At 43.8% G+C, this 21,030-nt stretch overlaps 1 long non-coding RNA gene across 1 annotated transcript; it reads right to left on the bottom strand.

Annotated features, from left to right (window-relative positions):
* Positions 1-18,027: 18,027 nt before the first annotated feature.
* On the bottom strand, positions 18,028-20,680 carry LOC138851410 (uncharacterized). Its single transcript, XR_011391205.1, has 3 exons — positions 20,306-20,680; positions 19,796-19,976; positions 18,028-19,228 (listed from the first exon to the last, which is right to left on the bottom strand). It is a non-coding gene; the product is annotated as an uncharacterized lncRNA (long non-coding RNA).
* Between the last annotated feature and the right edge of the window lie 350 nt (positions 20,681-21,030).

The raw sequence follows: 21,030 nt of genomic DNA, 5'->3' as shown, positions 1-21,030 counted from the left end.
TACATCCGCTGGTAAAATCTGCAGCACATTGTCCACCATTGTGGGCTTCTGATGGCCCAGCTCACCCTCCTCCATCGTATCTTTGGATGCAGTGTCTGTCAGGTCCGACCGTTGTTTCCCTCGTCGGTGCTCACAAGACGCCGCCATATGACCCGTTGCACCACACAGGCGGCACGTCCGAACCTGGCCCGGGTAGGTTACGTAGACCTGCGTCTGAAAATCTTCCAACATGACAAACGAGGGAATTGGATGTCTCAATGTTATTTTCATAGAAAAGGAACCTGCGAGCATACCAGCATAAAAACCCTGGGACCAACGCCCAATTTGGACAGCTTGTACGGTGCCATAGCGCCCAAAAGTCCGACGGATGTCCGCCTCGTCTGCCTCGAAGGGGATATTACGTAGACGAACCCACGTATAACTTGTCGATACATCACGCAGGCGCACCTCCAGACTAGCGTTGATAACAATCCGTTTTTCTTGAAAGGCATCCACAACACTCACATACGCAGCAGACGACACAAATTTCACAAAAATTCTTGCGTTGCCGTTCAGAGAAATCCCATATAAATCCTCACGTGGGATTCCATACGTATCTCTTATCACAAGAGGCAGAATGACGTCAGCGGTGTCCTGGTATATTGCACCTTTCAATAATTCCACACAGACAGTGTTGACTCTTTTCCTGCGTTCCGCCATCTTGAGAAAACAAAACTTCTCAATACAGACACCAGAGGGCACCAGCCGCACGCTCTGCGTCCGCCCTCACCAACAGCTGGGTGAGAACTGTTTCTTTTTATTGGGGGGGGACAGATATCAACCCTCAGGGCTTTAATGTTAGATATGGGAGGGGTACCCAAAGAGGTGGGGAGGGCTATCAGATACGTAATAGTTGATTACTTGCATGTTTCTTGGGGGATGAGGGAGGTGGAGGGAAACATTAGGATAAAAGCGTTGGCGGCGTGTTTTTATAGGACAGCATGTAGGAACAAACAATTATATGGGGGAAGGTGGGTAATTAGTTTTCCGGAGGGATATCGTGAACTTACTGTTGAACGTCTACTCCGTTTGGTGACGGGGTGAGAGGCAAGGGGTTGGTCTCTTCAGTGGTGTGTCCTCTTGGAGTGATTGGAAGCCTGATGAGGAAGGTTGATTGGTTTGCAAGGTGGTAGATGTGGGTAAAGTTTTTTTACAGGGAGCCGTCGGGGGCTCCGGGGTATGTAGACCTTCATGAATTTTGTAAAATCACAGAGTCAAAAGTAGTATGTGATTTTCTGTTTTTTCTCTTATTGTTATAAGAACCATTTTATATAGGGGGTTTATATTTATATGTATATTGTGAGGATATGTTTTATACATTCGAATCTGATGTTAGATTTATCCTTGTCATACGTCTCTTTTTTAGCGTATTGAATGGGTACAAAATGACCTATGTACGAAAATATAAAAGTATTTGATGGGGTTTATATATACCCTTCATTTGACTGGAAGGTCATATTATATATTGAGTGTTAATCGGTAACATTAATTTTGTGTGTGTGTAGGTGTGTTTGTGGGAACCAATGTCTTAGGTATAGTTCTATCATTGGATGTAATATTTTTTTTTTTTGTGAGAGACGTTTTAGTGTATTTTTTAAGGGGTTTACCTCTAGTAACTGTAATTGGGGGGGACTGGAACTGTGTTATAAGGGGGGGGGGGACGTGGAGCCAAGGGGGGCGGGTTGTGTATTACGGTCGTTACGCAATGTTTTACAGGATGCAGGGGTGAGGGACGTGGAGGGGAGTGGGGCTTGGAGAGTGGATTACACTTTTGTTAGGAGAAATTATTCAGCGAGGTTAGATAGGATTTATATAACGGAGGCAGTTAGGGTAGGAGGGGTAAAAACAGTGGACGTAGGGTTTTCGGATCATAGGGCAGTTTTGGTAGAACTGGATTGGGAGGGAGTGGTAAAGGTATATTCAAGTTTCTGGAAGTTAAATGCGAGGTTGGTGAGGAGTGAGGTGGTGAACGCAGAGTTTAGAGACTGGTGGGGACAATTGTGGAGGGCAAGGGATGGGGTAGGGAGTATTTTGGATTGGTGGGAAAATAGGGCTAAACCTGGTATCGCGGGGTTTTATAAATATAAAGGAAGGGAGGAGGCGAGGTGGAGGTACGGTTTACAGAATTATTTGGAACAGCAGCTCAATGAGTGTTACGCAAGAGATGAGGAGAAGTCTTTTGAAGAAATATCAGGGCTAAGAGGGAGACTAAGGGACATACATAATGAAAGATTTGATGAATTAAGGGTAAGGGCAGGTATGGATGCCGTGCTATGGGGAGATAAACCGTCGGGTAGTGTGTTAAGAAGTTTTCGCATTAGACAACAGGAGTCCACTATAATACTTTTAGAGGTTAGTGACGATTTGGAAGGTAATACTAAGGGGCAAATGTTGGTGACAACTGAGGGGATAAGTAATTATGCGGACTATTGGTTTAAAAGGAAATGGGAAAAAGGTAATTTGGAGATAGTTAATAAAGAAAGAGGAGGGGTGAAGGTCTTGGGGAAAGGTGGGGAGGACAGAGGGGGATTGGAGGGAATAATAAGTATGGAAGAAGTGAAAGAGGTGGTGTTCAATTTAAGTAAGGGGAAAGCACCGGGAATTGATGGGCTTTCCAATGATTTTTACAGAGTGCATTGGGAAACCATAAATGTTTGTTTGGTTCAGATATTGAATTGTATGCTGAAGGAAGGGAAATTGGGAACGTCACAGAGGACGGGTGTGGTCGTGCTTGTAAAGAAAAAAAGCGAGGGGAGAACACTGAGCACGTACAGGGCCATATCTTTAATGTGTACGGATTATAAGATTTTTGCGAAGATTTTAGGGAACAGGATGAAGAAGGTAATAGGTGGTATGGTGCACAAGGGTCAGTTGGGAATTCCGGGTCGTAGTATGAGGGATGGACATAGTCGTATTAGGGAATTTTTGCAGGGTTGTAAGGGAGGTGGAATTTTGGGCATTGATTGGGAGAATGCTTATGACGGTGTGAATAGAGAGTACATGGTTGACACTTTAAGGCTTATGGGTTTTGGGGAGGGAATAGTAAAATGGGTGAAGACCTTGTATGCAGAAGCTACGATTCAGGTGCAAATTAATGGTAGGTTGGGTAGCGTGTTGAAAATGGAGAAAGGTTTGAGACAAGGGTGTCCTATGTCTCAAATTCTGTTTGCATGTATGCAACACCCGTTTTATGGAATGGTTGAGGAAGCAACAACGTTACAGGAGGAGGGGTCGGGGATCACAGAGGTAGTTGGTTATGTAGATGACACAACAATACTGATCAATGATGTCGAAGGTTTGCGAAAGGTGGAGAGAGTAATGAGGTTTTTTGGAGAGGCGTCAGGCATGCGTGTCAACAGGGCTAAATCGAAATTATTAGAGATAGGAGATTGGGTGGGGGGTAGAATGGGGGTGGAGTTTGGATGGGATGTGACTGAACAGCTGAAAATTTGTGGGATTATCTATATGGCAGATGAGCAAGAGGCTAGACGGAGGAATTCAGAATTGGTGGGAGAGAAAGTTGTACAACGGATTAGGAACCTAAGAGCGAAGGATGTTACTCTAATGCAAAGGGCAATAATAGTAAATTCATTGGTTTATAGTAAAGTGTGGAACGTGGCAGTGGTGTATCCTTTACGGGAACAGGAGATAAAGGAGATACAGAGAAGGGTGCTTCGTTATATATGGGGTTTTGGACGAGCATGGCTAAGTAAAGAGGTGGTTATGACGAATGTGCGCCGAGGGGGAGTAGGGCTTTTGATGCTAGGGCCGAGGGTAAAGGCCATGTATGTTAAACAAAAGTACGTAAGGGAGGGGGGGGGTAAAAGGGGTGAGGGTTGGGAGGGTGATGAGGGATGTACGACGATGGTGGGGAGGAAAGGACTTGATGGAATGTGAGAATATGCTAAGGGTTATGTTAATAATAGGTGAGGTAAAAAAGCTCAAGGTGGGAAGGTTAGTAGAGATGAGTAGGAAACCAGAAGTGATGCAAGGGGTGGCGGTATACCCTTTGTATGATTGGGGTAGGATTTGTCATGATTTCCAGAAACTTAGATTAATGCCTAGGGTAAGGGAGTTAGTTTATAGGTTTGTAATGGGGATTTTAGCGTCAAAGCAGGCTTTGTGTGTGATGGGTTTGGTAAAGGAAGCGAAATGCGAACATTGTGAGGAATCGGAAACAGCTTTTCATGCCGTATATTTTTGTAGGGAGTTGGGGCAAGTACGGGTGTGGCTGGCTAGAGTCTTCAAGTTAATGGGTGGGGGCAATGTAGAGATCCTGCGTGCCCTAACTTTAGAGGTAAGGGGGTGTCTGAGGTTGTAAAGAGAGCCATTCTGTACATTGTGACAGATTTCTTGTTTTATTCCTGGGGCTTGAAGGAAAAAGGCGGGGGGATTAGGGTAAGGGCTATTGCGGCAGGAATTTATCGCACGGTATGCAGAAATAAACTCATTTATGGTAACAGGTGGACAACTGCGTTCCCGGAGGCATATAGAAATATAACGGTAAGGGGACTCAGTAATTTGGCTACTTAAGTACTAAGGGACCATTTTCCTTTTCTAGAGCGAGTTATGACCATAATGAAGGATATGTAAATGTGGTAGGATTGTCATGAGAGTTGTATGGGAGGGATGACATGTTAGATGTGGTGTAACTGGAGAGTTTTCTTGTGTGTGAATGTTTTAGTTTAACCATGTGTTGAAAGACAAGAGGTCATTGATGAACATAGTTTTAATAAGTTAAATGATCTTTGTCAGTGAGACAACTACAAGAAGGAACACTCAAAGCATTGTTAACACACTGATAATAATGTGCTATGTAACATGAGTGTGTATCTTTGTTATTTTAATAGTGTGTTTAGTTTCTCTGTGGTAAGGTGTGGAAATGGCTATTTTGTCACCTTTATTATATTGTAATTTTTGAGCTGTTTAGTATTATGTCTTTGTGTATAAAGTTTAATATACAATATTAATGAGTGTGCAACGAATTGGATTATATGAGAATGTCTTTGTTTATAAAGTTTCATATATAATGTAAATAAGTGTGACATTCTTAGGATAATATTACCTTTTGTGTTATAAGATACTGGCTGTATTTTATGGATATAATAAACCCACCTGTATGTACAGGTGTGGGCTGTTTTTAGTTACATGTATGTTGTGTGTGCTGGTTGGGCACTTTGGAGGGGGAATTAAGCATTTACAGTTGAACGTGTTTTTCTTATGTATAAGTTTAGTGCTGGGATAAGGAATGTGAAGTTGTTTGTTTTTATTTTTTAATGGATTATGTTTCTTTGTTTATGTAACCTAAATATAGCACAAATGTATGATGTGTATTGTGTTTTTTAATTAAAATAAAAAAAAAATATTTTTTTAGTTTATTTGGTGAAAAGTCATTTAGAGCTTTATTTCTATGTATGATCCAGTTTGTTCTGTACGAACAAATGCACATACACGTATGTGTGTATATGCATGCGTATATGTATACATATATATATGTTTGTAGGACTCATTCCTACATGTTTTATAATGACTCCGACTGTTTGTTTGGAAGTCGGTTGGTTGGGTTATTTTAGTAGAATTTGTTATATCAATGTGTTACAATGTTTTTTGTGTGTACCTGACATTGTCTGCCACTTCTGTTTTGGATGTTATGTATTTAGTTTGTCTAGTTTTTTTTTTAGTGATAAGTCTTTTTTTTTGTTTGTTTGTTTGTTCTAGTATAATCCAGTCTGTGCTGTAAGAACATATGTGCACATACATGTATGTGTATATGTGCATGTGTATGTATATACATATATACATGATTATAGGACTTATTCCTACATGTTTTATGACTCCGACGTTCTGTTTTGTAGTCGGTATTTTTTTTTTTTTTTTTTTTTTTTACGTAAACGGTTTGGGTTTATTAAGGTATAATTTCGTTATATCAATATGTTAAAATGTTTTTTTTGTTTATTGTGTGTGTACTGACATTGTCTGTCACGGTTTTGGTTTTGCTAATTGTCGGCTTGTATCATGTGTATGTTGTTTTTAAATAAAATATAAAAAAAAAAAAAAGATTGTCTGCATCGCTATTGGGCCGTGCAGACCCCTTGCCTGACGCTCCTCAGTAACCTGACAGCAGTGGTACGAGGAGGTGTTGTGCATTCGCTGCCTGGATGAGGTAGAGTGCGGTCGTGTTTTGCACCCCTCTACTGTTTCCCAGACGAGCTACTCAGTCAACGACATGGCGCCAGGTGTGCGCAGGAGAGTGAATACTGTGGGCATTGAACTTATTAGTGGGGCTTTAACACCTATGTCAGTCGATGTGTTATTGCCCAAAATTATACGAGAGACATATGGCATCAGAGACGAGGATTTATATGGAGTGGCACTGAACGGTGTATATAGAATTTTCGTGAAAGTGCTAACTGCTCAAGTATACGAGGCTTTGGTTGATCGTTACCAAGATGTCAGCATTAATGTAACACCGGCAGTGAGGGTCAAGTTGATTGATGTATCACGACATTATTCGTGGGTTAAGCTCCGCAACGTGCCTTTTGAGGCTGATGAGGTAGATATTCGAAATGTTTTCGAACGTTATGGAACTGTACATCTGGCCCAACCTGGCAAATGGGTAAAAGGTGCTTACACAGGATTTCCTGAGGGTTCTTTTAATCTCAAGATGACGCTTAGGCATCCTATACCCTCGTATGTATATCTCGAAGAGTTTAGAACCCAGGTAATGGTAGCGTATGCGGGGCAGAGACGTACGTGCCGACTGTGTGGCGAATTTGACCATATGGCGGCAGACTGTGGCAAGCGGAGTATGGCTCCTGGGCCGGCAAGGGGCGGAGCACCTGCGCATGAGCACCCGATGCCTAAAGAAGAACGGGTGCAAGGAGGAGGGCGTGGTCGCATGTGGAGTGAAGAGGGGGTGGCTCCTCCTGGGCAATCGGAAGAAGTGGTGATCCATGAATCACCTGCCCCATCAACAGTACAGTTGTCAAGTGAGGAGGTACAGGAGGGCGCAGCAGTGAAGGCTGTTGAGGAGGAGTTGGAGACGGTGATACAGGCTATGTTACAGTCTACGGAGGTGGAGAGTTACAGCGAACAAGACCCTGGGATCAGGGCAGAAGGTGTGTGTGGGGAAGGGGAGGATCAGGTGGCACCTGTGGTGGGCAGTGCGAGTGCCATGGAAGGGCATGGAGGCGGATTAAGGGTGGTAGAGGTGGAAGTCCATTGTGCTGGCTCCCAGGACTCAGATATGGAAACTGAGGGAGCTACAAGGAAAAGGGCAGCAGCGTCAGATTCGGACGATGTTCTGACGCCGGCGCAAAGGCCGGGGAAAAAGACATGGGGTTATGGTACCCAGAGTGACTCTGCGAGAGGGACACAACAGAAGGGGGGGGATGGTTGGGAAGGAGGGGGGAGTCTGTGGCAAAGGCACAGTCCAGGGGAACGGTCTGAAAGGGAAGAATCTTGACCTGAGGCGGGGAAGGAAACCTTAAACTGGCCTCAGGTGTGTAACAATAAATATTAATGGTCTGTGTGATGGTGTTAAACGGGAGTGCTTCAGGATGTTTTTGAATAGGTACAAGGTTGACGTAGCTTTTGTGCAGGAGCACAATTTTAAGCTTGGTCGTGAATTAGTGGTGCCTGGGTATCAGGCTTATGTGTTGCCGTCTGAGCGTTTAAAAGGAGGAGTGGGTGTGTTGATCAGGGAGGTGAGCCCGTTTGTATTGCATAGGAAAGAGGGGGGGAGGGGGGAGAGTATTACGTGTGGAAGGATGGTGGATGGGAGAGAGAGTGGCATTTGTGTGTGTGTATGCCCCAGCAGAAAGTGACGTGAAAGTGAAGATGGATTTTGTGCGGGAGGAGCTCGTGTATTACCTACGCACGTTACCGTCTGTGGCGATTGTGGGGGGGGATTGGAATTGTGTAATTAAGAGGACAGACGTGGAACCCAGAGGAGCGGGATATTTTTCCACAGTCTTGGGGGGCCTGCTTAGAGATCTTCAGTTACGTGATGCTTTCGGGGGAGGTCTTTGGGAGGTGGAACATACGTTTATAAGAAGGGGATATGCGGCTCGTTTGGACAGGTTATATTTATCTCAGAGGGTTTTGGTAGAGTCTTAAAACTATTGAGATGGTGTCTTCCGATCATAGGGCGGTATTAGTGGAGGTGGGATGGGATGCTTTGGCTCGTAGGCAGGGAAGTTATTGGAAACTGAACACGATGGTTTTGGGGGATAGGGAGGGAGTGGAAGCGTTTGCAATATTTTGGGAACAGCTCTGTGCCGACAGAAGGACTGAGGACGATGTGGTAGGATGGTGGGATAGTGTGGCTAAGTTACGATTACGTCAATTTTATGTGAGGGAGGGCAAACGCATTAATCAATTGCGGTATGGTTTGTCAAATTACTTAGAATCTAGATTACGGAATTGTTACGAGGGGGGGGGGGCGGTGGCCGGGGTGAACCCGGGGGAGGATATACACATGTTGAAGGACAGAATACGGGATTTGCAAGAAGAATGTTTTGAAGCAGTACGGGTACAGGCGGGGTTGGACGAAGTACTCTGGGGCGACAAGCCATCAGCTTGTGTGCTGCGAGGACAGAAGGTACGACAGCGAACGACTACAATACCGGGTTTGCAAGTCATATCTTCTGTGGGGGGTTTTAGAGAGTGTCAGGTATTAAGGGACACCAAGGGGATGAGTGAATATGCAGATAGATGGTTTGAGGAATGCGGGAAAAGTAGTGGGGTGGATGGTGAGGTTCTTGGGAAGGTATGTGAGTATGTGCCGTGCAAACTGGGGAGGAGTGATCGGGAGGCACTGGGTGGGGTCATTGAGGAGGGGGAAATATGGAGAGCCCTTATGGACATGAGGAAGGGTAAGGCACCCGGGATCGATGGTTTACCTAGCGAATTTTATGTACAGCACTGGGGTCTGCTTAGGGGTTTCCTAGTAAGGTTAATGAATGCCATGAAAGACGGAGGTAAGATGGGAGAATCTCAGGCAACGGCGGTGGTGGTGTTGGTCCCAAAGGGTAAACAGCAGAGTACCCTTCGGGATTACCGAGCCATTTCGTTGCTTTGTGCTGATTATAAATTATTTGCGAAAATTCTTGGGAATCGGCTTAAATGTGTTGTGGGGAGGGTCGTGTTTGAGTCTCAGTTTGGTTTACCTGGTAGGTCAATGAGCGCGGGCCACGGGATTATCAAGGGGTTCCTGGAGAACATGGAAAGGGGAAGAGGGGCGTTGGTGGCGTTGGATTGGCAAGGGGCTTATGATAGGGTGGAAAGAAAGGCTTTGAGGGATATTCTCCACGACAGGGGTTTGGCGAAGAAATAGTGGGGTGGGTGGATACGTTGTACTTAAACGCGAAGGTAAGGGCACAAATCAATGGGTGTGTGGGGGGGGAGTCAACATGGAGCGAGGTCTTCGGCAGGGATGTCCTTTATCACAAATATTGTTTGCATGTGTTCAGGATCCCTTTTATAGGATGGTGGAGGATCGTCTAAGGACCGGGGGGAGGGATGGTGAGCTGAAGCCGTGGCCTGGTTTGGTGGGCTATGTTGATGATACCACTATTTTGGCAAGTGAGGAGACACGGTTAGGACTTTTGGGGGAAGTTGTACACACTTTTGGGAGAGCTACTGGGATGAAGGTAAATCTGGAAAAGTCAATGATCATGGGGCTGGGTGAGTGGACAGAGAGATTACATTGGGGATGTGATGTTGTGCAGCGGAGGACCGGGAGTCTGAATATCTGCGGTGTCATGTATGAGGCTGACCTGAGTGCTGCAAGGGTTAGCAATTCGAATAGGATGGTGGAACAGGTGCAGCGACGGTTGGGAATGCTGCGACCTCACCATTTAACCCTTAGGCAACGTGCAATTGTCATCAATGTATTACTATATAGTAAAGTCTGGTTTGTTTCGGCTGTGATGCCGTTAACAGGAATGGCGATCACGAGTATTCTTAGAATGGTGTTCAAATTTTTGTGGGGTTCAGGGTGCAACTGGTTGCGAAGGGAGGTAGTGACATTGCCGGTATGTAGGGGAGGGTTGGGTTTGTTGGACTTGAGAAAGCGCGTGAAATGTGTGTTTATTAAGAGGGAAGTGATGAGTGCAGGTGGATGGAGGGAGGGTCAGCTAGATAAGGTACATGCTTACATGAGGAAATGGTATGGAGGGGCGGAAATGAAGGAATGTGAGACAGTGTTACGTGCCTTAATGTTAGCCAGGGAACCAGGAAAAGTAAAGGTGGGAACTTTGTGTAAATTGTTAGAGAGACATGTAGTGGCGCCGGTTGAAGGGATCTACCCCATGTATGCATGGGATGTAATATGGCGAAGATTTAGTAAATTAAGGATACGACCTAGGGCGCGTGAGGTTATGTACCGTTTCCTGCATGGGATTTTGCCAACGGGAGCGATGCTCCGAGATAGGAGGGTTATTGAGGGTGGGGGGTGTGGCAGATGCAGTGGGGAAGAGACTGCGTATCATGTCGTCTATTTTTGTGAAGGTTTGGAGTGCATCAGGGTATGGATGCGTAAGGTAGTGGTGAGGGTGGGGGGTCAAGGTGTGGCGGTATTGCGAGCGTTGAGTCTTGATATGAGTGGTGTGGAGGAGAGTGTGGTAAGAGGTTTAGCATATGTCATCGTGGACTACATATATGGTTTATGGGGTATGAGGGGAAGGGTGGGTGGGGATGTGCTGAGAAGGACTTTGGCGGCGACGTTTTATCGAACTTTGTGTCGCAATAGAGACATTTTTGGGAAAAGGTGGGAAGAGTATTTTTCTGAGGGTTATAGAGGACTAACAATAGGGAATTTATTGGTGTTATAAGGGGCTTTAACTGCCGGGGTGAGTGGGTTGGTAAAAGGGGGGGGGGTCAGGGGATTTCAACAGGCTCACCTCCTTGGGAATGCAGTGATGTGGTTGGGTGTGATTGGAGGTACTAGTGTGTGACCAGATGAGAGGTTGTGCAAGATTAGTTTTGCTTAGCACCCTTGATGGGGAAGGTGTAAGGAGCAGATTAAATATATAACATGTATTAATGTATAACCTATAAATTATATAACATGTATATTTCTTTGGTAGCGTATTATGTTCCACTTGCACTGGTATTGCAATTGAATTTGAATTTTCTTGAGAGGGTTTTCCTTTCACTATTTCCTGGAAGCACTGAGTTATTTTTGTTTTATTGTTGTAACGTGGTCCAGCATCAGTTTTGGTAGTAATTACCTATTATTATTGTTCTTATTTAAGGTATTGTAATTTTGGTAGTCCTGTACCATTCATGGTTGTAAATAATGTTTCCTCAAGTGACATGTGTCATAATAATCCTAAATTGAGGATAATTAATGTCATGATTATTCAGGTTGGTGATAGGGTTAGTTTTCAATGTGTGTGTGTGAGTGTGGGGGGGGGAGGGATGGTGGGTCACCTGTGTTGCAGCACAGGTTTCTTAATAAGGCATATTGTAGGTCTGGTGTAATTTGTTGTGAGTTGTATTACGGGTGATTGTCATTAAGCTTGGTGCATTATTGTGTTGAGGTTGTAATTTTAGGAGTTTTATTTATAGCCATTTTGTGGCCTTTGTTATTATAACTTTATTCCTTCTTAAATTGTGATATGTTTTAAAAACTTGTATATAGTAGACTGTCAGATGTTGCCTGGATTGTTTTTTGTTTAAATATTGTTTTACTGATGTTGTCCTTGTTCATTATTTTATATATGTACCTATTAATATTTGTACATGAAGTTTTAAATAAAATATATATAAAAAAAAAAAAGAAAGTTCAGCTCAAATACTCTTACCCAAGATAATCAGGAAGACATACGGCATACAAGATGGTGAATTGTATGGGGTAGCGCTGAACGGAGCGCATAGAGTATTTGTGAAACTGCTTGCTGCGACAGTTTATGAATCGGTGGTTAAGCGCTTTCAAGATGTGTGTTTTGACGTTACTCCTGCTGTGCGTGAGACTGGTGGACGTGTCTCGATATTATACCTGGATAAAGTTGAGGAATGTCCCCTTCGAGGCAAACGAAGCTGACATCAGAAACGTATTTGAGAAATATGGAACTGTGCATTCTGCCCAGCAGGGTAAGTGGATAATGGGTGCCTACACAGGTATGCCGGAAGGTACATTCAGCAAGGATAGTGGACATTGTTGTCTATGCTTAAGATAGAAAGAATCAAACATTCTGCTTTGCCTCATGGAGGAAGTGGCAAGGAAGCAAAGGTACTATGTCAGCTTTTCCTTTGTGCTGGGGGCAGTGACGGCGTGGGGCATTGTGGCATCTTCAGATTACTTTTGACTCTACTGAGAGTGACACTGATGCCAGGATAACCAACAAAGAACGGTCTGTGCGTTAGTGTGAACAAAGTGTCTCACAAAACACAATAAACACTTACAGAGTAGTGTGATCAGCTTCTTCAGTGATATTGTGTGAACAATTATTGATGAACAGTGTAACAACGAGTGTTGCGATCCAACAGAGTGTAGTGCAACATTCTTCAAAGAACACTATTCTTCAATCAACTCAACGGATATCCGGGCATAATTACGGGTCAGATACATATACCCAGGTAAGTATTCTAACTCGTGATGTGCTACTATTGACTGCACAGTTGAGTATAAAATCGTGAGTTAGTCACTTATCATAAACCCCGGTGTTACGCGGACCTTTGAGTCCACACAAGTAAGTTTGTCAGCAATCAGTGAATGAAATATGCTGACATAACACCCCCTAGGGGTAATTTATAATCTTACAAATTATAACTCATTTACAGCCCATGGAGAGATGACTTCGACAGCTTCTCAAGACCTCGTCTGCAGGGGCGGCTGCGAAGGCTTCCCTTGAAAGCTCATTCCACAGCATAGAAAAACCCTCCAACCCTTCCTCATCACTTAACACACTAATATTTAATTTCCAATAATTCTTATAAATTTCGGCCATTCCCTCCCACCCTACCTCCACTACAACTGCCCTATGATCTGACAAGACCGTCTCCACCGTATTAAAAGACTTTACAACTACTCCCTGCGAAATATACACTCTGTCTAACCTTGCAGCATATCCCCTTCTGATAAAAGTATGTTCTGTTTCCCACACCCCTCCCCCAAACACATCTCTTAACTTAACATCCCTCAACAAATCTCTGAGAGGTGCAGACACATGCCCAGCCCCTTTGGGTTCGACGTCAGCCGCCCTTATGACGCAGTTCCAGTCACCCCCCACTATCGCTACTTCCGGAAGACCACGCAAAAAATAAACAAGGTCCTCACACACAAAATCCGTTCGAACCTTCGTGTCATTCTCCGCAGGGGCATAGACACTTACCAAGGATACACGCTTTCCCATCCAAGTCCCATCCACTCTCCACACCCTCCCCCCACCCCCCTCACATCTCTGCAACACCCTCCCCCCACCCCCCTCACATCTCTGCAACACTCTCCCCCCACCCCCCTCACATCTCTGCAACACCCTCCCCCCACCCCCCTCACATCTCTGCAACACCCTCCCCCCACCCCCCTCACATCTCTGCAACACCCTCCCCCCACCCCCCTCACATCTCTGCAACACCCTCCCCCCACCCCCCTCACATCTCTGCAACACCCTCCCCCCACTCCCCTCACATCTCTGCAACACCCTCCCCCCACCCCCCTCACATCTCTGCAACACAAACGGGCTCGTCTCTTTTATCAAAAGACCCACACCACCTTTCAAATGGATAGTTGGCAGGGTCAGTACTGTATAATCTGCAACCTGCAACACTTCTCCTTCTTTGAAATTGTGTTCTTGAAGGAAGAGAACATCAATTCTATGTTTGCTAAGAAAACTGCTCAACCAATCTCTTTTTAGTCTAGTACATAAACCGTTAACATTAGCAGTCATACACCTAAGGCCTGTTATATTTTCCACCCTTTCCTCTTCTCCTCCCGTGGTTCACCACTTGATTTGTTACGTCTATGTGTCTTCTTTACAGTACCTTCCCATTCGCCTCCCTTCTTGCGATGGCGTCCCTCATGACCCCCCCCTCCCGACCCCCCCTCCCCACCCCTCTCCTCACCCCTCCTCTCTGTTTTTTTCCCCGTCCTCTGTGCCGGCGTCAGTACGTCATCCGAATCTGACGTAGCTGCCCGTTTCCTCGTAACGTTCTTATCCTCCATGTCAAGATCCGAGGAAGCCTCACGGTGTACCTCAACTTCCACCTCACAATGAGGTATGAAGTCTCCCGATGTCCCAGTCTCGTCGTCCTTCTGCGGAGTCTCATATTGTTGACAATCCGGACTCAGAAAGTCTCCAGCTACGTCTTCCGGAGACGGAGCTTCCACCACTTGCGGTGACAAGGTCCTTAAAACTTCGTCTAAATCCTCACCAATACTCAACACGTCATGCCGGGTTACCAATCCAGTAGATGGTATCGGCAACGACTCAGGTGCAGGCAGCTGAGGGAAGGACTCACTCTCATTTCGAAAAGCCTGTTCCACCATCTCACTCCACAAACGACCACGCCCTTCCTCTGATGAACGATGCTCACCTTCATCACGCGTGACTGGGGCTACTTCTTGCACAGGTTTGGTCACGCATCTGTTCTTTTCGCATGCCGCCGCTATGTGGTCATACTCTCCACAAATGCGACACGTACGCCGCTGTCCAGGATATAAAACCATTACCTGTGTCCTAAAATCTTGAAGATACACATATGACGGTATGGGTTGACGCAACGTCATCTTAAGGTAACAACACACTGGGAATTATGGGCCCCTTCAGTAGCTCTATGCTGACTGTATTCACGCCTTTTCAGTCACACGTCCACCCCAACCACTGTCGAGGCGGCGAAAGGAGCCACTTTTAAAGCAGAGCATTTCAGGCAATTATGTCCCCAGGATGGGACCCACACCAGCTGTCTAACATTCAGATACCTATTTATTGCTGGGTGAACAGGGACAGCAGGTATCTTAAAGAAACACGCCCCAATGTTTCCACCCGTACTAGGGATCGAACCACAGACCTCAGTGTGAAAGGCAAGTTCGCTACCAACCGAGCTACAGTTGGACTAAGGCGAGAGGTTATGGCACCTTACCTGAGATACCATGCTATCGTAGGTGCGATATATTTTAATCGGGGGAGGAAACACTAAAACAGTAGGGGTTATACATTGTCTGGAGAATGGGAGGAAATCAGATTGGATTGAAGGAGAGGGAGGAGTAATGTCAGGTCTAGTAATCAGGAGTCCCTCGCCGGCACTGTAGCCTCGACTCCCGCTTCCACGAGGTTTGGTAAAACTGCTTTTCCCATAAAGATTTATTAGCAATATAATATAAATATGAGTATAACTATACAAATATCCCATGTACAATATAATACACTGTAATACAGGGTCTTTCCCTGACGGCTGCAATTATGTGAGCAGCTCTCACACAAGACCTTCTCACTTTTTGACAAATACATGTTACTTAGTTGGTTAGGTTTAAAGCCTATCTACTGCACTAAGGTCATTAAAGCTGCACCACGTAACCTTTTCACCACAAGACAAAAATACTGTAAATCCCTAAAATAGCGATTAAAGTAAACTTTGAGCATATATACGGTGAGAGACCTACACCTTTCAGTGTATATACGTTGAGAGAGCTACACCTCTCAGTGTATATACGTTGAGAGAGCTACACCTCTCAGTGTATATACGTTGAGAGAGCTACACCTCTCAGTGTATATACGTTGAGAGAGCTACACCTCTCAGTGTATATACGTTGAGAGACCTACACCTCTCAGTGTATATACGTTGAGAGACCTACACCTCTCAGTGTATATATGTTGAGAGAGCTACACCTCTCAGTGTATATACGTTGAGAGAGCTACATCTCTCAGTGTATATACGTTGAGAGAGCTACACCTCTCAGTGTATATACGTTGAGAGAGCTACACCTCTCAGTGTATATACGTTGAGAGAGCTACACCTCTCAGTGTATATACGTTGAGAGACCTACACCTCTCAGTGTATATACGTTGAGAGACCTACACCTCTCAGTGTATATACGTTGAGAGAGCTACACCTCTCAGTGTATATACGTTGAGAGACCTACACCTCTCAGTGTATATACGTTGAGAGACCTACACCTCTCAGTGTATATACGTTGAGAGAGCTACACCTCTCAGTGTATATACGTTGAGAGACCTACACCTCTCAGTGTATATATGCTGAGAGACCTACACCTCTCAGGGTATATATGCTGAGAGACCTACACCTCTCAGTGTATATACGTTGAGAGAGCTACACCTCTCAGTGTATATACGTTGAGAGACCTACACCTCTCAGTGTATATATGTTGAGAGAGCTACACCTCTCAGTGTATATACGTTGAGAGACCTACACCTCTCAGTGTATATACGTTGAGAGACCTACACCTCTCAGTGTATATACGTTGAGAGAGCTACACCTCTCAGTGTATATATATCCTCGTGTAACGTTTGTTTACCAGCAAAAATTTAATGAAAATTTAGACATTTTGGGGAGATTATTTTATTTATTGTACAAATGAAGTTAGAAACTTACAAAGAAAATATATAACGATACATTTGTTCTAACTAAAAATTCAATATAAAAGTGTATTTTGATTTCGTTAAAAGATTAAATTGCATTATAAAGTAGCCACTGTGGGAGGAACTGTGCACTTACTTGATAGACAGGACACAAACTCACCACTGTGGGAGGATCTATCTATCTGCTTGATAGACGACACAAAGATTCTGAGATTCCATTTTCATAAGACTGTTTTTTTTCAGCCACCTCCTTTGCAATATCTGTCATTCCTACACCGCCATCATCATAATCAACACGAAGACCACATTTCTTTGTTCAAAGGTCACATTTCTTTGTTCAAAGATCACATTTCTTTGTTCAAAGATCACATTTCTTTGTTCAAAGATCACATTTCTTTGTTCAAAGATTAGTATCTACTATAGTTGATGTATTACCAGTGGCGTGCAGAGGTCTGGTGATGCCCGGGGCAAACTCCTTGATTGTATGCCTCAAATCACTGTCTTATTTCCCTCTCTAATTGTCTGCCTTCCACCATTTGGATGCCCGGGGCCACCGCCCCCCCCCCCCCCTCTGCACGCCACTGTGTGTTACTCTCCTAATTTCCTTAACACTGTGCACTAGGTTCATAAATTACACACTTGTGGAACCTTTCGATATCTTTATTCTGGAACAGTTTCGGCAGCCAGTAGCTTCTTCAGTCCAATACAAAAAAGAACAGTAAATGAGGAGATTGAGGTAATCAGTCCTTCAGTCTGGAATCGATGTGTTCAGTCCTTCAGTCGATGGACTGAACGCAGTCACTCCAGGCTGAGGGACTGATTACCTCAATCTCCTCCTTACCTTCCATTATTCTCAGTATTGGACTGAAGAAGCCACTGTCTGGAGAAAAGTTTCCAGAATATACCCAAATATTGCACGTGTCTCATTTATCAACTTGTCGTTTTCCTACAACCATTTATACAAAGCAGTTCACTAGGCTTGACGTACGATCAAAGAATAACAGAAATATGTTTAATAATTCAATTCAATTTAGTTGTAATTTGCCATATGTTAACTATTTAGGTTTTGTTTTATATTACAAGGCTAAATGTTGCATTTATTTACATTTAAAAATATATAGAACTAGTATTATTGATCCTGACCTGACTAGGTTGGGTGCATTGGCTTAAGCCGGTAGGAGACTTGGACCTGCCTCGCATGGGCCAGTAGGCCTTCTGCAGTGTTCCTTCGTTCTTATGTTCTTATGTTCTTATCCATCTAAAATACGCGTCTGAGAGGTGGTGCAGCGGCCACTTAAGTGCTGCCGACTAAATTGTTCAAGATGTGCCGATTCTCCCTAAAGGTGGTTGATAGAGTGGCTGATCTATGTATATTCTGGCAGAATAAGCTATATATTCATTCTACTTATATATCTATGGGCTGTGGTAACTTTAAATGTTATAATAATTCTGTATACATTTATTTTTTAAGTAGTTTACATCAGCACTTATACACGTGTGCACATGATGAATTTCAGAGGAAAAAAATGAGGAATATTGGTTAGGATTGTTTTCCTGATGATTCAGTGTGGTATTAGTTCTCTGGAGGATGAACTAAGGATGATAACACCATACAGTTTAGTTTGTTAACTTAGGGTATCGTTCACAAGTTGATGTATGCCAGTGTTTGGGCAGGAAGCCCTTGGTTTACAGAGGTCCAGAAGGCCAAAGCATTTGACTATCCCCAAGATGTGGTTCCAAAAGTTAGTTTGTTCCCGCGTCCGGCACAAGAGACGTGAAATTCCGTTTTTGCCCACACCACATCATGGTACCAGTAAATGAACGGGCAGAAGCTTCAATGATTTCATGGTTTACGTACATCGCTATGTACTTGGAAAATAGCAGGCCCAGTGGGCCCTGTGGACGAGTAAGAAGTTATAAAGGGTTCGACGTGGGTGTTGGCCTTTCTTCAACAGAATTCGTCACCTTGAGATGGTTCTATGAACATCTTACAAGTGTTCCTGAGCTCTCCACGTAGTTCGTCGTGCAACTGACAATAGAGCACATTTTAACTATTTATCTACAATTTCGATCTTCTCGCTTACATTATCGTTTTATAATTACATGAGTATTTAAATGGACATTGGGTAATTTTAGGAGCCTTTGGCGTTGCGTATTTAACTGATGCGGGATATTTTAATTAGGTTTGATATTTGTGTAGTGTTATATTCGTGCTAATAGTTTTGTTTACACCTCTTACCCAAATTATGAAAGAAAAGCAAGATGTTTTAACGCTGTCTGTAAATGAATTACCGGCTATATTAGTTCACAACAGCATTGACAATTTGACAGAAGTTCTTGTACCCATCTTGGCTAATCCGCCAACTGATCACTTACAAAATGATGTTGATAAGGAGGAGACGAGGTATAGTCTCGTTACAGACGTCTGCTTGCTTCAGTGTCCTCCAGTATCGTAGATGTAAGTGACGTATATTCTGGTTACAGACGTCTGCTTGCTTCAGCGTTCTCCAGTATCGTAGATGTAAGTGACGTATATTCTGGTTACAGACGTCTGCTTGCATCAGTGCCCTCCAGTAACGTAGATGTAAGTGACGTATATTCTGGTTACAAACGTCTGCTTGCTTCAGCGTCCTCCAGTAAGGTACCTGCAGGTCAGAACCAGTCATCACTACTAGGACTCTCTCACACTTGGTAATTTCATGATACAGTCGGAAATATTCTCATCTGATGAATAAATATATAGAAGATTATAATTATATTTATAAACTCATAGGACTTATGCAGGGGAATGGGAGATATCAGGTTTAAACAAGTTTAAACAGTACACAGAAAAAGGCGCCATTCATGAAAGGGAATGTGCTAACATGTTGCAATCTTTTTCTTTCCGAAAACTGACAATGCACATGTTCCCTATTAAACTATCTATATTTTTAATTTATGAGAACATAAAACAGTATATAAATATTTTATGCATTATGTGTACTGCATTATATGACCAGTTTTGAAATTATTGAGTCCTAGGTTAGGTGGGTACATTATTTTGAAATTTCATACACAAATGTACATTTTTAGATACAAGTTTGTTTCTATATGAGGTAAACTGCATTAACAGGAATGTATGAATTCAATACATTGTTATTTTAATGTTTCATTATGAGGTAAGAATGAGTTTATAATACAGGCAGTGGGTGAGGTAGAGTCATCATACGTACCAGCTACACAGGCTGTCAGGAAACAGGCACAGCTGCCAGCGATCATGGCTCTCAGTGCTACCTTAGCAAGGTCCTTTCTGCGTGTGGGAGCCATGGCACCAAAGCCACCAAGACAGATACCAATGGAACTGAGGTTACTGAAGCCACACAGAGCGTAAGTAGCAATGATGATGGATCGGTCCTGCCGGATGGAGAGAGAGAGAGGTACACTGTTGATCACAAGCCTACACATGTCAGTCACTTCTTGCAGAATGAATGGATTTCCATGGAAAACTTCAAATTTATCATTATTACTGCAACTGGCGACGTTCTTCACAACGAAAATCTCTTCAAGGTAACATTACACATTACTAACATTTTTATTTACATTCCCGATGAACCGCTAAATTCTTGGAAACGGGAGGGTAGAATCTGTCCAGGAAAGAAGCTCAAATTCCATGGAAAGAGTTCTTGAACAGCATCAAGCCACCCACTCCTACAGACACATATACATTAGAAACCATTACTCACAGATAAAATTCCTTGATCCATCATCTCGGAGAGCTTAGCGTAGGCTACGAATTCATTGATGAATGTTTTAAGGCCGATGAGGACCCCCACTTCGTCGCACTCTGACCACTGCACTCCCATGATCCACGCCAGAGGCATGAACACCCACCCGAAAATTCTCTGAAAAAAAAAAACACTATATAAGAATGGAAAACAAATGTCAAACCACATTCTCAAGTTTGTATGTAATATAAATAAAAGAATGGAAGCAACTGACGTGGGAAGTATATGGGACGTTACCTACACCAGTGTTGTGATGTTACCTACACCAGTGTTGTGATGTTACCTACACCAGTCTTGGGACGTTACCTACACCAGTGTTCTGATGTTACCTACACCAGTGTTGTGATGTTACCTACACCAGTGTTGTGATGTTACCTACACCAGTGTTGGGACGTTACCTACACCAGTGCTGGGACGTTACCTACACCAGTGTTCTGATGTTACCTACACCAGTGTTGTGATGTTACCTACACCATTGTTGTGATGTTACCTACACCAGTGTTGTGATGTTACCTACACCAGTGTTGTGATGTTACCTACACCAGTGTTGGGACGTTACCTACACCAGTGTTGGGACGTTACCTACACCAGTGTTGTGATGTTACCTACACCAGTGTTGTGATGTTACCTACACCAGTGTTGTGATGTTACCTACACCAGTGTTGGGATGTTACCTACACCAG

Source organism: Cherax quadricarinatus, unplaced genomic scaffold (assembly GCF_038502225.1).
Source record: "Cherax quadricarinatus isolate ZL_2023a unplaced genomic scaffold, ASM3850222v1 Contig540, whole genome shotgun sequence".
Lineage (NCBI taxonomy): Eukaryota > Metazoa > Arthropoda > Malacostraca > Decapoda > Parastacidae > Cherax > Cherax quadricarinatus.
Note: the sequence above shows the minus strand (reverse complement) of the source record. Positions and strands in the feature narration are given on the sequence as shown.